The sequence below is a fragment of the Chenopodium album genome, chromosome 2 (assembly GCF_948465745.1).
Source record: "Chenopodium album chromosome 2, dcCheAlbu1.1, whole genome shotgun sequence".
Taxonomy (NCBI): domain Eukaryota; kingdom Viridiplantae; phylum Streptophyta; class Magnoliopsida; order Caryophyllales; family Amaranthaceae; genus Chenopodium; species Chenopodium album.
In genome coordinates this window covers 38375959-38388798 of record NC_137835.1, presented here as the reverse complement: position 1 = coordinate 38388798, position 12840 = coordinate 38375959, and the positions used below count along the sequence as shown (strand labels likewise).

The 12840-nt window shown below is 39.5% G+C and overlaps 1 long non-coding RNA gene across 5 annotated transcripts; it reads left to right on the top strand.

The window, feature by feature from the left end:
- The first annotated feature begins 383 nt into the window (after positions 1-383).
- LOC145585261 (uncharacterized) lies at positions 384-2845 on the top strand. Of its 5 annotated transcripts, none has more exons than XR_014100615.1 (4): positions 384-622; positions 1010-1557; positions 2262-2324; positions 2509-2845. It is a non-coding gene; the product is annotated as an uncharacterized LOC145585261 (long non-coding RNA). The 5 variants fall into 5 exon arrangements; XR_014100618.1 differs by lacking the exon at positions 384-622 and having other exon boundaries at positions 661-1156; positions 1512-1557; XR_014100620.1 differs by lacking the exon at positions 384-622 and having other exon boundaries at positions 661-1156; positions 1501-1557.
- Positions 2846-12840: the final 9995 nt, after the last annotated feature.

Below are 12840 nucleotides of genomic sequence, written 5' to 3'. Positions count from 1 at the left end.
CCATATTGCAGTGTTCCTTGCATCTCAAAACTGACTTTTTATTGTCCTTCTCGACTAATGCGGCAGTATGGACTTGAACAAGTAGTTCCACGCTATAACGGTCACTAGTGGAAAAAACTTTATTTGTAACACCTCATTTGTAACGGGCATAGAAAAATCCGTTACGAAAAGATTATTCGTAACGAGCAATATATCTGATCGTTACAAATAGTAATTATTCGTAACTGACAAAATAATGTCCGTTACGAATATATATTATCCGTAACAGACAAAATAATGTCCGTTATGAATATAAATTACCCGTAACGGACAAAATAATGTCAGTTACGAATATACATTACCCGTAACGGACAAAATATCAGATATCAGTTGCCCGATACAATAGACTTGTAAGGAGTAAGCCCATTACATTGGACTATTAGGGTTTCAATAATAGCTGTCAAACTTTTACTTTCTATCTCATCTTTGGTCTCTCTATCTCGCTCCCTCTATCTCGTTCCCTCTATCTCGCTCCCTCTCTCTCCTCACTCAATCTCCTTCATCTGTTTTGATAAGGAAATCAAAGCAATTTTGTTCAGATCCGGAATAACGATGAGAATAATTTCTTTTCTTCTTCTCTGAGGTATGATATTTGTAATTATCTTTTTGAATTACAGTGTTTTTAGCTTACATAATTTGGGATTTTGTGAAGTTTTTTTCAGTTTTTAATAAATATTTTTAGATCTTGAAGATCTGAGTTGATTTGTTGAATTATGAGGACTTGAGTAGTGTTGATTGTGATAACAAAGATGGTAAAAATGAAGGTTCTATTAATGGAGTTCGATAATTTCAAGCCAAATCTGCTTTTTTTTTTTTCTGATAAATTCGTATACTCTTTTCTTCAATTGTATTTTTTTAGTTACCTTTTTTCCCGAGTCCATTAATTTTTCTTGTCTCTGTTAATCGTGATTAGAGATCTCGCATTGAGAAGGAGTTATCTGATATTTGTGACGATTTTTTTTTTTGTTAGCTTGTTCATGTTTCTCGTAATGGTGATTCTAAGGTGTTTTATTTGAAGATGAAGGGAGATAATCATAGGTTTTTGGTTGATTCTAAGACTAGTTCTAAGAGGAAATAAGCCACTGAGAGTACTCTTATCGCCTACAAGGCTGCTCAGGTATAATTACTATTTTTTCTAAATTTTTCGTCAATTAATTTGGTAAATCTGTTAATTAGGGTACAAATTTGGTTGTTGCGTTGATTAGCTATGATATTTTCATTTTTATGGAAGTATTGAGTTTTTGAGGAATTATTTGAGAACTTGATCTTATTAATAGTCGCCTGTCCAATATTGTGCATTGAATTTGGATTATGTTTCAAATTTTGGTAGATTACAAAAATTGAGGTATGCTGTAATTTTCTCATTTAGTTTTAAAAGATAATTAGAATATTCCATTATTTACAAATGCATGGATTGAGTTTGATTTTTAATTTGTTTGAGAAATTCTTGGGTTGAACAAGGGTTTTCCCAGATTTTGAAGAGGGTGAAGCGGGAATTAAGTTCGTGATCTAAGTAAGGTAACATTGGGGAGGTTATTAGTACGCCTTTCTTCTCTATTTGTAAAGAATACAGAGATGTGAGAGAGAAGGAGTGACTAGAGAAGACTTGCTAATAGATTTATAACTATGAATTATGGTTTAGTTTGTTCGGTAAAATTGGTTTTATTTGGTGTTTAGCCAGTAATGAATTAATGACATGAATTCGAGATACTCTGTATTTAATTGAGTTTATGAATATCACTAATTAACCTTATGGCTTTTATATGTCGAAATTATTTGGTAACACTACTTGACAATTTATGGGGTCATATATATTTTGATAATAATGTACAATTGATATGTAAATCATCCCATTCAAGAATTTAACCAACTTACATATGGTGTACCTTTATACCTTGTTAACTTGTTAGGCTACTACTCTGTATAACCTATTCCTTTAAAATGTGTCATTTACCCTGTTAATGGTGTACGGACTAATATTATATGTTTGAGGCCTAGCCACCTCTTTAGCACCCAAAACGAAAAAAAAGTAATCCTATTTTTATAATTTTATGACCCAAACTGGTCTTGGAATAAATAATGTTAAGCAGGGAATTCAATTTGCGATATAATACAACCGTGCTTGCAAATTTGAGTTCCAGTCTTATTATTATTTAACAAGAGATGCTTGATGCTCATTGTTACTGAATGGCTCTGCTACTGCTTTGATTTTGATTTGTTAGGTTGAGGCATTGGGTGAAATTGAGCTTGCGACAAAATTGTTGAGTGATGATATGGGAATGCAGGTACACACTTGCCTTTATGCCTTTTGTTTGTTAGGATACTTATGATAGCCTATTCTCTGGCCAATTAAATTGGTGTAAATGGGTTCAGCTGATCTTCCTGTCAGAATAAGTACTAAATATTTAGCTTCTTGATCATCACATTTTGTCCTCTCGAGTATCTTATTGACTTTCGAAATTGTTGCAGGATGATCCCTTGTATGCTCAATATGAACGACTTCATTGTCAATTGATACCTCTAGAAGTAAACTTTGAAAGTAAAGGACAGATACAAATTTAATTTATTTGATGTTGCAGATCAAGTATGGGGCCTTCAGCACTAATGCAACAATAGCTTTGGACTAAGAAGAATCAATGAAGCAGATGGTTAGGACTAAAGAAGAATCAATGAAGTAGAATGTTTTTAGTTTTAATTATTTAGGCGATAATAAATGTATTTTTTTTTTTTTTTTTGTTGATTGTATAAATATGAAGTATTATTTTTATCCCAATTAATCAATAAAATAATTGTGCTATAATTTTTATGCAAGGTAGCTAATCTAGCACAGCATGTGCTGGTTTTTTTTTTTAAATTGTGGTACACACTATTTGTAACGGGCAGATATAATGCCCATTACAAATAACGGGGTTATTTGTAACGGGCACTTGAAATGTCCGTTACGAATAACGGTTTATTCGTAACGGGCACATGAAATGTCCGTTACGAATAACGGGTTATTCGTAACGGGCACATGAAATGTCCGTTACGAATAACGGGTTATTCGTAACGGGCACTTGAAATGTCCGTTACGAATAACCCGTTATTCGTAACCCCACCTAAAATGTCCGTTACGAATAACCCGTTATTCATAACGGACACTGCCCGTTACGAATAACACTAGCTATCCGTAACGATGGCATACGTAACGCCCGCTGCCCGTTACGGATAGAACTTTTTTTCTCGTTACGGATAGCTATTTTTCCACTAGTGGATAGTCCTCGTGAAGTATCGTTGCATGAAAGTAACGTTCACAAGTACGAGACTTATTGGAATGGAAGACCTTTGTGGACCGTTTCTGCAAGTGACCAAGCTCCTCTTCCTTTATCTAGTGCATACAAGGCATGGTTGAACCCTAGAAGTAGGAGGGAACGATTCGGATCACGCAAGTCTGATGTGAAGAGTCGTCTTGAAAACAAGAAAACATCTCCTAAAGATCATCTAGGTCCAAGAACACAAGGGATTGAGTTTAAGACTCCTATAATGCCGAAAAGGAAGAATTATGTGAAAGGGAAGGGTACAGAGAAGATGGTCTATAGAGAGAAACAACCGAAGAATTTCAAGAAAGGTGAAAGGGGTGTAAGTTCGACTAGGGGTGTGACGGTTCGGGCTACAAAAGAAACATTAATGGTGAAGGCCGACCTAATTGACAAAGAGAAGGATGTTCCTAAAGTGAAGAGGGATTAGATCAATATTGCTTTGCTTTTATGATTTATAATTTTTTTTTATTTAAAATAAGGCGTATGATGCCAATAATTGTAGTCACATTTATTTCAATAATAATAGCATATTTATTTTAAATAAAAAAATTACAATGACTTTTTTTTTAATTTATTTATCCGAGTCAAGGAGTCGGATGCAATGGAAGAATGAAAATAAAATCCTCGAACAAATAACGAATTCTCAAAGAAAGCGTCAAAAAAATCGGAAAACCTGACATTCCACCGTGTCACGGTGAAAAATCCCGTGACACGTTACAAATTCCCGCGTCACGACAATTTCCTTTTTTTTTTTTTGCGCAGGTCCAACGTGCCATGGTGGAATATCCCGTGTCGCGGCAAAAATCTTTTTTTTTTTTTTTTTTTTTTTTCGTGACCCGATGCTGAACTGACGCGTATACTCAATCGACGGAGGGTGGATTTTTTTTTTTTTTAAAGTGGCCAGGGCCCCTTGAGGGGTTGCCTACGTATCCTTAAAAAGGAATCAGGCCAAACGTAGCTCTATTGGGTCATGAACCCATGCGACTAGGCATAGAATTTCTTGAGTTGATCCAAGTTGGTTAAATTGTTGAAACCGTTACCGTCCATGTCTACCAATTGTGCCGCTCCGCCAAACAAGATGGCTTTAACAATGTACGGGCCTGACCAATTCGGTCTGAATTTTCCTCTTGGATCAAACACATTTTTACGAAGTGCCTTAAGCACCAGGTCCCCCTCTTTGATGTTCCTAGTCTTGACTTTTTTTATTAAAATGTCTCGCCAAACGCTGTTGGTAGGTTTGGACGTGATGCAAAGCTGCCAAGCGTTTTTCATCAAGTAAGACAAGTTCATCATATCTTGCTCTAATCAAGTCGACTTCATCTAGTTGGCTTTCCAATGCGATTCGAAGAGAAGGGATTTCGAGTTCTATTAGTTGTACAGCTTCAACTCCATAAACCAGAAAGAAAGGAGTAGTCCTTGTTGTTGTACGAACAGAGGTTCGATAACCCCAAAGGGCGAAATGTAGCTTACTTGGCCAATCCTTGTAATTTTCTGTCATCGTTTCGATGATAGTTTTCACATTTTTGTTGGCCGATTCGACCGCACCGTTTGTTTGTGGTCTGTAAGGTGATGATCTGTGATGCTTGATATGATATTTCTGTAATAATTCCGCGCATTCGGCTTGGAAATGTGTTCCATTATCACTGATCATCTCATGTGGTACCCCATAGCGGCATATGATATTTTTCTCAATTAATTGAGCTACGTGTTTCGCCGTCAGCTTAGCATATGAGGCAGCTTCGACCCATTTGGTGAAATAGTCGATCGCTACGAGGATGAATTCGTGCCCCCCTTGTCCTGGTGGTGTTATTTTTCCAATGATGTTGATGCCCCACGTGGAGAAGGGCCATGGAGAAGTATATGTGTAGAGAAGTGAAGGTGGAACATGCTGTAAATTTGCGTAGACTTGACACTTCATGCATTTCTTGACGTATTCGTGACAATCTCCCTCCATAGTAGTCTAATAATAACCTTGTCGTTGAATCTTTTGGACTAACATCTTTGCATTCATGTGCGTTCCACATATACTGGCATGGAGGTTTTCCATGGTTCTGTGTGCTTCTTTCTTTGCTATGCATAAGAGATTTCTCCCCATTGCAGTCCTCTTATTAAGTTCTCTCCTGATGAGCACATACTGTGAGGCCTTGAGCCTCAAAGCACGGCGTGCCCTTTTATCAGTATTGGGAGGGTATTCCCCTCTAGTCACATAGTTAAGGATATCTGTATACCATGGCTCTTCATCTTCTTCTTGTGGTTCTTGTTAATCGTCGAGTGCGTGAACATAAGCCGGCTCATATCTTCTTTCTATGGTCAACGACATTCTGATTGTATCCGTTGGAATTCGCACCATTGATGCTATTTTAGCTAGTGCGTCGGCGAATTGGTTTTCTTCTCTCGGCAAATACGTATATTCCACTTCATCTAGTTTCTCCGTGAGAGTTTCTAAATGAGCTTGATACGTAGCGAAACTTTCACTTCTCACTGTCCATCTCTTGGAGATTTGGTTAATGATTAGTGAAGAATCACCGTAGATTCTGAGTTTCTTAATCCCCAAGGCGACAGCTTTTTCTAACCCCAAAATACATGCTTCATATTCTGCGGCATTGTTGGTGACATCAAAGTCGAGCTTCATGGAAATTGGGATGTGCTCTTTATTGGGTGATACAAGCAAGACTCCTACGCCACATCCTTTTTGGTTTGAAGCTCCATCAAAATAGAGCGTCTAGCTATCATCTTCGGTCATGAGTAAGTCTTCGTCAGGGAAATCGTACTCATCTTCTTCTTTCTCAACTTCTTCTAGTGGAAAGTCTGCTAAGAAATCAGAAACTGCAGAACCTTTGATGGCTTTTTGTGGTACAAATCTCAAGTCAAAATGAGCAAGATTGACTATCCACCTTGATAATCTGCCATTGAGTGTCGCTTTTTCGAACAAGTATTTGACATGATCCATCTTGGACACGACATGCACCGTATGAGTGAGCATGTAATGTCTTAATTTCTGTGCGGCTCACACAAGTGCGAGACACAACTTTTCAAGGGGTTTGTATCGCGTCTCATATCCTTGAAGCTTCTTACTCAAGTATTAGATTGCATTCTCCTTGCTTTCGATCTCTTGTGCTAGCATTTCCCCCATCGTTTCCCTTGTGACCGTAAGGTAGAGTCGAAGAGGAAAGTCAGGTATTGCTGGTGCTAGCACGGGTGGGTTTGCCAGGTACTCTTTGATTTTGTCGAAAGCTTTTTGGCAGTCGTCATCCCATGTGACTGGGACATTTTTCTTGAGCTTCTTGAATATAGGTTCACATATCGCTGTGAGCTTTGATATGAACGTACTTATTTACTGCAACCTTCAATAAAACCTCGAATCTCCTTCTCATTTTTGGGCAGTGGCATGGCCATGATCGCCTTTACTTTTGTAGGATCTATTTCAATCCCACGAGAACTGAACACATATCCAAGTAATTTGCCTGACGTGACTCCGAATGCACACTTTGCTGGATTTAATCTCATGTTGTACTTGCGGAGTCTTTCAAAGAACTTGCGAAGTGCAATAATATGGTCTGGGCGATCTTTAGACTTAACGATCATATCATCGACATAGACCTCCACCTCTTTGTGCATCATGTCATGTAACAATGATGTAGCCGCTCTTTGGTAGGTGGCACCCGCGTTTTTCAACCCGAATGGCATTACCGTATAGCAATATGTACCCCATTGCGTGATGAATGTGGTTTTCTCCATATCTTCTTCGGCCATCAATACTTGATTATATCCGGCGTAACCGTCCATGAATGATAGGAGTGCATGGTTTGATGTGTTATCGACCAGAATGTCAATGTGAGGTAGAGGGAACCCATCTTTCGGGCTTACTTTATTGAGGTCCCTGTAATCAACACACATTCTGACCCTTCTTTCCTTCTTTAGAACTAGAACCACATTTGCTATCCATTCTGGATACTTGGATACTTTGATGAAACCTGCGGCCAACTGCTTTCTGATTTCTTCTTTGATTTTGAGAGCCACATCCGGTTTCATACAGCGTAGCTTTTGTTTGACAAGCTTCATACCTAGAATGAGTGGTATTGTATGCTGAGTTATATCCCTGTCAATTCCTGGCATATCTTTGTATGACCAAGAAAATACTTCAACAAATTCACTAATCAAGTTAATTAGCTCTTTGCGTTCATCTTGACTTAGTGTTAATCCAATTTTAACAGTTTTATCATTGGAAATGTTAACTGTTTCTGTATCTTCGATAACTGCTTTTTTATTTTCGTGTTCTTCCATTGCTTTTATTATTTCTTTGTCATTTTTATCATTAGCAAAGCAATATTGATCAAGGCTAGGGGAATGACACGCATCGTAAGCAAAGGTACTCATTTTATTGAATTCATTGGCTAATACATCAAGAGGGGCAAGGTCGGCTGCGACCTCACCGGAATTATTTGGACTAGAAAGAGAGGACTCAACAAGAGACTCAGGATTGAACTCTATAGCAGAAAGAGGGTCGGCCTCAGACTCTAAGGACTCGTCTACAGACTTAGACTCAGACTCGGACTCGGACCCAGACGACTCAGACTCATCAAACGTAGGACCTTCGCCAGCGGTTATTTCCAACTTCTCTCCACTTGGCGTAGTGATCCTCAATGTCTTGCGCCATCCCCTTGAAATATTGTCAGCTTGGACGATTAACTCGGAGGGGTCAAAATCCATGTTTGTTATGACAGCTTGAACGAGTTCGGAGTTATCATTGCAGACGGGCTTAGACTCATTCTTTTCAATTCCAAAAAGCAAGTTGATGCTTAGATCATCAAAACTCGGGCTAGCTGGCTTATCGCTTGTGGAGAGCTCTTCGTCTTCATCAACAAAGTCACAATCGAGGAATATCTCGAATCTTGGTTCACTCTTCCCATCGTGGACGAATGGCTTAGGGAATTCATAGCATGGGAAGTCTTCCCCTTCTTTGATGTACTGGCCATTGAGGGTGAACGGATATGGATCCATGGCCATTTCCGTCTTCGTGATTCGAGCATTATTGCAAGCCTTCATCTTCTATAGAGCTTGTTTCACAACTTCTTTTGTTGGCTTGAATCCCAAGCCAAAGGTATCCTTCTTGAGTGCACCAGGATGGCTCCAAGATTCAGCCATTTTCTTTTTGAGTCCAAGGGTCATTCCAGGGAAATGACCTTGCTTCTTCAGAATGGCATTAATGTTGGTGTTTGAATAAGGATCGAAGTCGAGATGACACTTTTCCTCTTCTTCAATCACGAGAACATCATCGAGTGAAAAACCCCAAAGATCTTCGTCTTCTTCGTCGTGCTCGACATGGACAATAGGAGTGTCAATAACATGAATGCATATAGGAGAGGCATCAATGGTAATTGGAACCCCTCCAACTATGGCTTTCACTTTTTGGTGCAGCGATGATGGAATCGCCTTTAGCTCATGAAGCCATGGGGGTCCTAACAACAGATTGAAGGAAGCCTTAATGTCTACTACCTGAAACTTAGTGCGACGTTCGATGGCCCTAGTAGTTATGTTCAGTTTGATAGTACCCACGGCTTGACGGCGAGGATTATCATAAGCGCGAATCCTTTGAGTGGAGGGAGTCAGTTCTTCATTCTTTATGCCCAACTTCTTTGCAGTACGGAGTGGGCACACATTAATTACAAAGCCATTATCAACCAGGCTCATAGGAACATTCATCTGCCTACACACCACAGTGAGGTGTAAGGCCTTATTATGTTGATCCCCTTCCGGGGGCAGATCCTTGTCAGAAAACGAAATCAGATTGCTAGTACTTGGCAATTCAGTAGTGAGAAAGTTCACCAGTCCTTGAGGAGTCATGTCATCATCAACTCCTATTTTCACCAGAGAATTCATCACAGCCTTTCGATGCTAGTGGGAGGTGGCCAATAGCTTCCATACATTCATCTCCACCTTGGTCTTTTGCAATTGTTTGACCACATCGCTGTTCACAGGGTCGATGGGATCAACTATTGGATGTGATTGTGGTGGAGGTGGAGGTGGATTAGGTTGTTGCAACCATCTACTTTTGGTGAGAACCTTGACCTCAAAGTCCCCTTAAACATCTTCACTTGTGCCAAGAGATGAACAGGCTATATCCTTGAGATAGACGTCTTCATCGTCGCTATCCCAAATTCCATTCACTTCTTCAGAACTCGAGACAAATACAATTTCCGGCAGAGGTTCATTCACAGGTTGAATGAATATTGACGGATCAAAGGAGACTTCATCTCCCGTGATAGCCTAAGCATCAGAAAGAGGACCTGTTTAATTGTTAGGCTTCTTGCCCCCTGGAGGGACAGGAAGTTGATTAGCATCAATTAGGTCTTGGATTGCATCCTTCAATCTCCAACACTTCTCAGTATTATGACCCTTGCCTTGATGAAACTTTCAATAAGCATTGAAGTCATAGCTAGCGGTCCTATTCTCTGGTCGAGGTTCTAGAAATGGTCCAATTTGTATAATCAGTCCTTAACCATGCAAACGGTCATAAGCAGCATCATAAGTGATTCTCAAAGGCGTGTAAATCCTCCTTTGCCTTTGGAATCTTTGAGGAGGAGCATTAAGGGCCAGCACATCATTGATATTGATATTGTTGGTAGCATTATTGGGCTTAGAAGACGAAGAAGAAGGAGTGTCGTTCTTCTTGTTTTTCCAAGTGTTGTTATTATTGTTGCTACCAGCAGTCTTCATTAGTTCGTCCTCGATATTGATTCCAATATCGTATACAGCTTCAAAGGTACTCAGAGGCAGAAACTTTAAGTGTTGCTTGTACTTATGAGTCAGATTGGCAATGAACAAGCGAACCATCTCCTTTTCCTTGGGGGGATCCACCAAGAGCGCATCTGTTTCCCTCCATCTACTTAAGTAAGTGGTGAAGCCTTCATTCTCTTTCTGTTTGAGAATGGAGAGTTCACGTTCAGAAGTCTTGTCCTGAATGTTACACTTGTAACGATTCATAAACCTTTCAGCAACATCCTCCCAGGTCGCGACATGTTTGGATTCCAAGGAATAGAACCACTGTTGACAGGCATGCTCCAAGGAAAGAGGGAACACTATAGGGAAGAGTGTCACATCTACTCCCTTAAGAGCCATAGTCGCAGAAAAAGCCTTCAAATGGAAAAGCGGATTATCAGTAGGCTTGAATTTGGGAATATCAGCAGTGGAAAACTTCTCAGGAAGTTTGTCCCTTATGGACGAAGAGGTGACAGGTTGTTCCACATAAGTGAATTCTTCAAAAATTTTACTCATCTGTTCCTTAATCTTGTCCATTGCAGCGGTAGTGACATTGTTTTAATTATCTTGTTCTACTGTGCTGACTCTAGTGGTGAGTGTCTGCATCATGTTAGACAACTTTTCAATTGTCTTGTTGAGGTTCTCGATGTCTTCCTTAGTAGCCATTGGTTGAAAGTAGACTAGAGATGGATCTTGTGGAGATGATTGAGGTGGTTTCCTTGTACGCCTCTTTGGTATAAGAGGTTGTTGAGCTATTGACTCGAACCATAACAATCTACCCCTGCTTCTTGACCAAGTGCTGTGACACCGAAACAAACACACCTTTAATGACCAAATTAACCTTAACCCATCCGGATTAAAAAAAAGAAAAAAGAATTTATTTTTTTTTTAAAAAAAAAATCTATAACTTTGAAATTCTACTTGTTTATTTTTAAAGGGAGGATACCATCCGACTTACGACACAAAAAACAAGACTACCTTAAAATACGGTCAGAAAGTAGTGCACGACTAAAGAAAAAAGTGTGTGAACACGATATGTGAGTGATTAAGTGAGATTATGGACGCGTGTTTTGACCGTACAGCTAGACATTACACCAAACTGGACACAACAACCACATACGTTCGCACAGAAACCGAAAAAATACTGACAGGACACTTTTCCTGTGCACCGTGTCACGGTGCAGACTGTCGTTACACGGTGCAGTCTACCGTCACACGGTAGAAAACCCCGTGTCACGGCACTGTTCACCGTGGCGCGGCAGAACATGCCATGACACGGTGCACAGTTCCAGGTCATATTTGTGATTTTTCCAAATTTTAATCGATTTTATGTCCGTACTAATTACTATGTGAGAATAAAAACCCTCGGTCATGGGTTAAACAAAAGATTAAACACATGAAGGTTAGCACCAAACAACCACATAGCATTTAGTCACAATGATGTAAAAAAAGTTCGCAACCTAGAGTCAAGATCTATGTTCAACTATTGGTCAAGCTTTGGGTGTCAAAAGGGTACCATGGTTAAGAGTTTGGACGCGTTAGCAAGGCAGCCTCCCTTGAGGGTGTATGCCAACGGGCGGCTCCGCGAGTTCGTGATGAAATCGAACTCGACTCCATGGTTTGGGTGGATTTAATAACTCGGATGAACCCTTATTGCCATGAGCGTTTTTGAGTTGATAGAGCTTAAATCCCCCGGGGCTAAGACGCATGTAGAACACATACGTTTTTTCTAGAAAAATCGAAGGAAGTTGACTGTGCGAAGAGAAAATAAGCCACCTTACTGATTTTAGGACTACCGTGACACGAAAAAATTTCCCGTGCCACGGTACTGTACACCGTTAGACGGTGCACTATAGAGTGACACGGCAGATTTTGCCATGGCACGACAGTTAGAAGATCTGACTGGTGCCCTGTTTTCCTTCGTGCGCAACCAAGTTATCCAATTTTTCCTACGGGAAAGACCTGAATGCGACGTTAAAACGTCTATGCAGATGCAAAAATGTCAAATTAATCACAGGAATATTTTTTCAAGAATCTTTTAAGTCTCATCCACTCATCTTAATTAAATACCGATCACTCAAATCGATAAATAATCAAGAATCCTCCCCAGTGGAGTCGCCATATTGTAGGCGTCGCTCAAAGTGCGCCTGCGTTAAAAGCATGTTGTGAATATGCTTGGCAGTCATAGGAAGAGGGAATTGACATAATACGATTAGGGACAACGATTAGGGACAAATAAAGTAGGGAGCCGCCAACAAGTTTTTAAGGAACTTGTAAACCGTTCACGGATCATAAAAGGAAACCACGATAAAGGGACAACAAAGGAACCAACGATTGACCCATGAAGGTTACACCCCATTCATAATCCATGAGATTACTAACTCCATATGGTTCGGAACCACGAAAGGAGGATCGGGGATGATGGTACGAAGTGAGTCATGGAGTCACATTCGCCCGTATTGGCCTCTACTCGATTCTTATATTGAAAAGCATTACTGTGATCTCAAAGGCATACAAACAAAATATTCAATTTGCTCCAAACTATTATTATGCTAAATTGGTTGAATATTAATGCAACATATTATTCTAAAATATTGGTGATTACTTCAATTAATAACAAGATTAAAAAGGAACCTAAACCGGTCGTCCAAATTATCTTATTAGGCGTGATTTTCAATTACATATTCCCTTTAACATGCAATATGGTGATAAATAAATATAATAGAATATACATTAATATTGG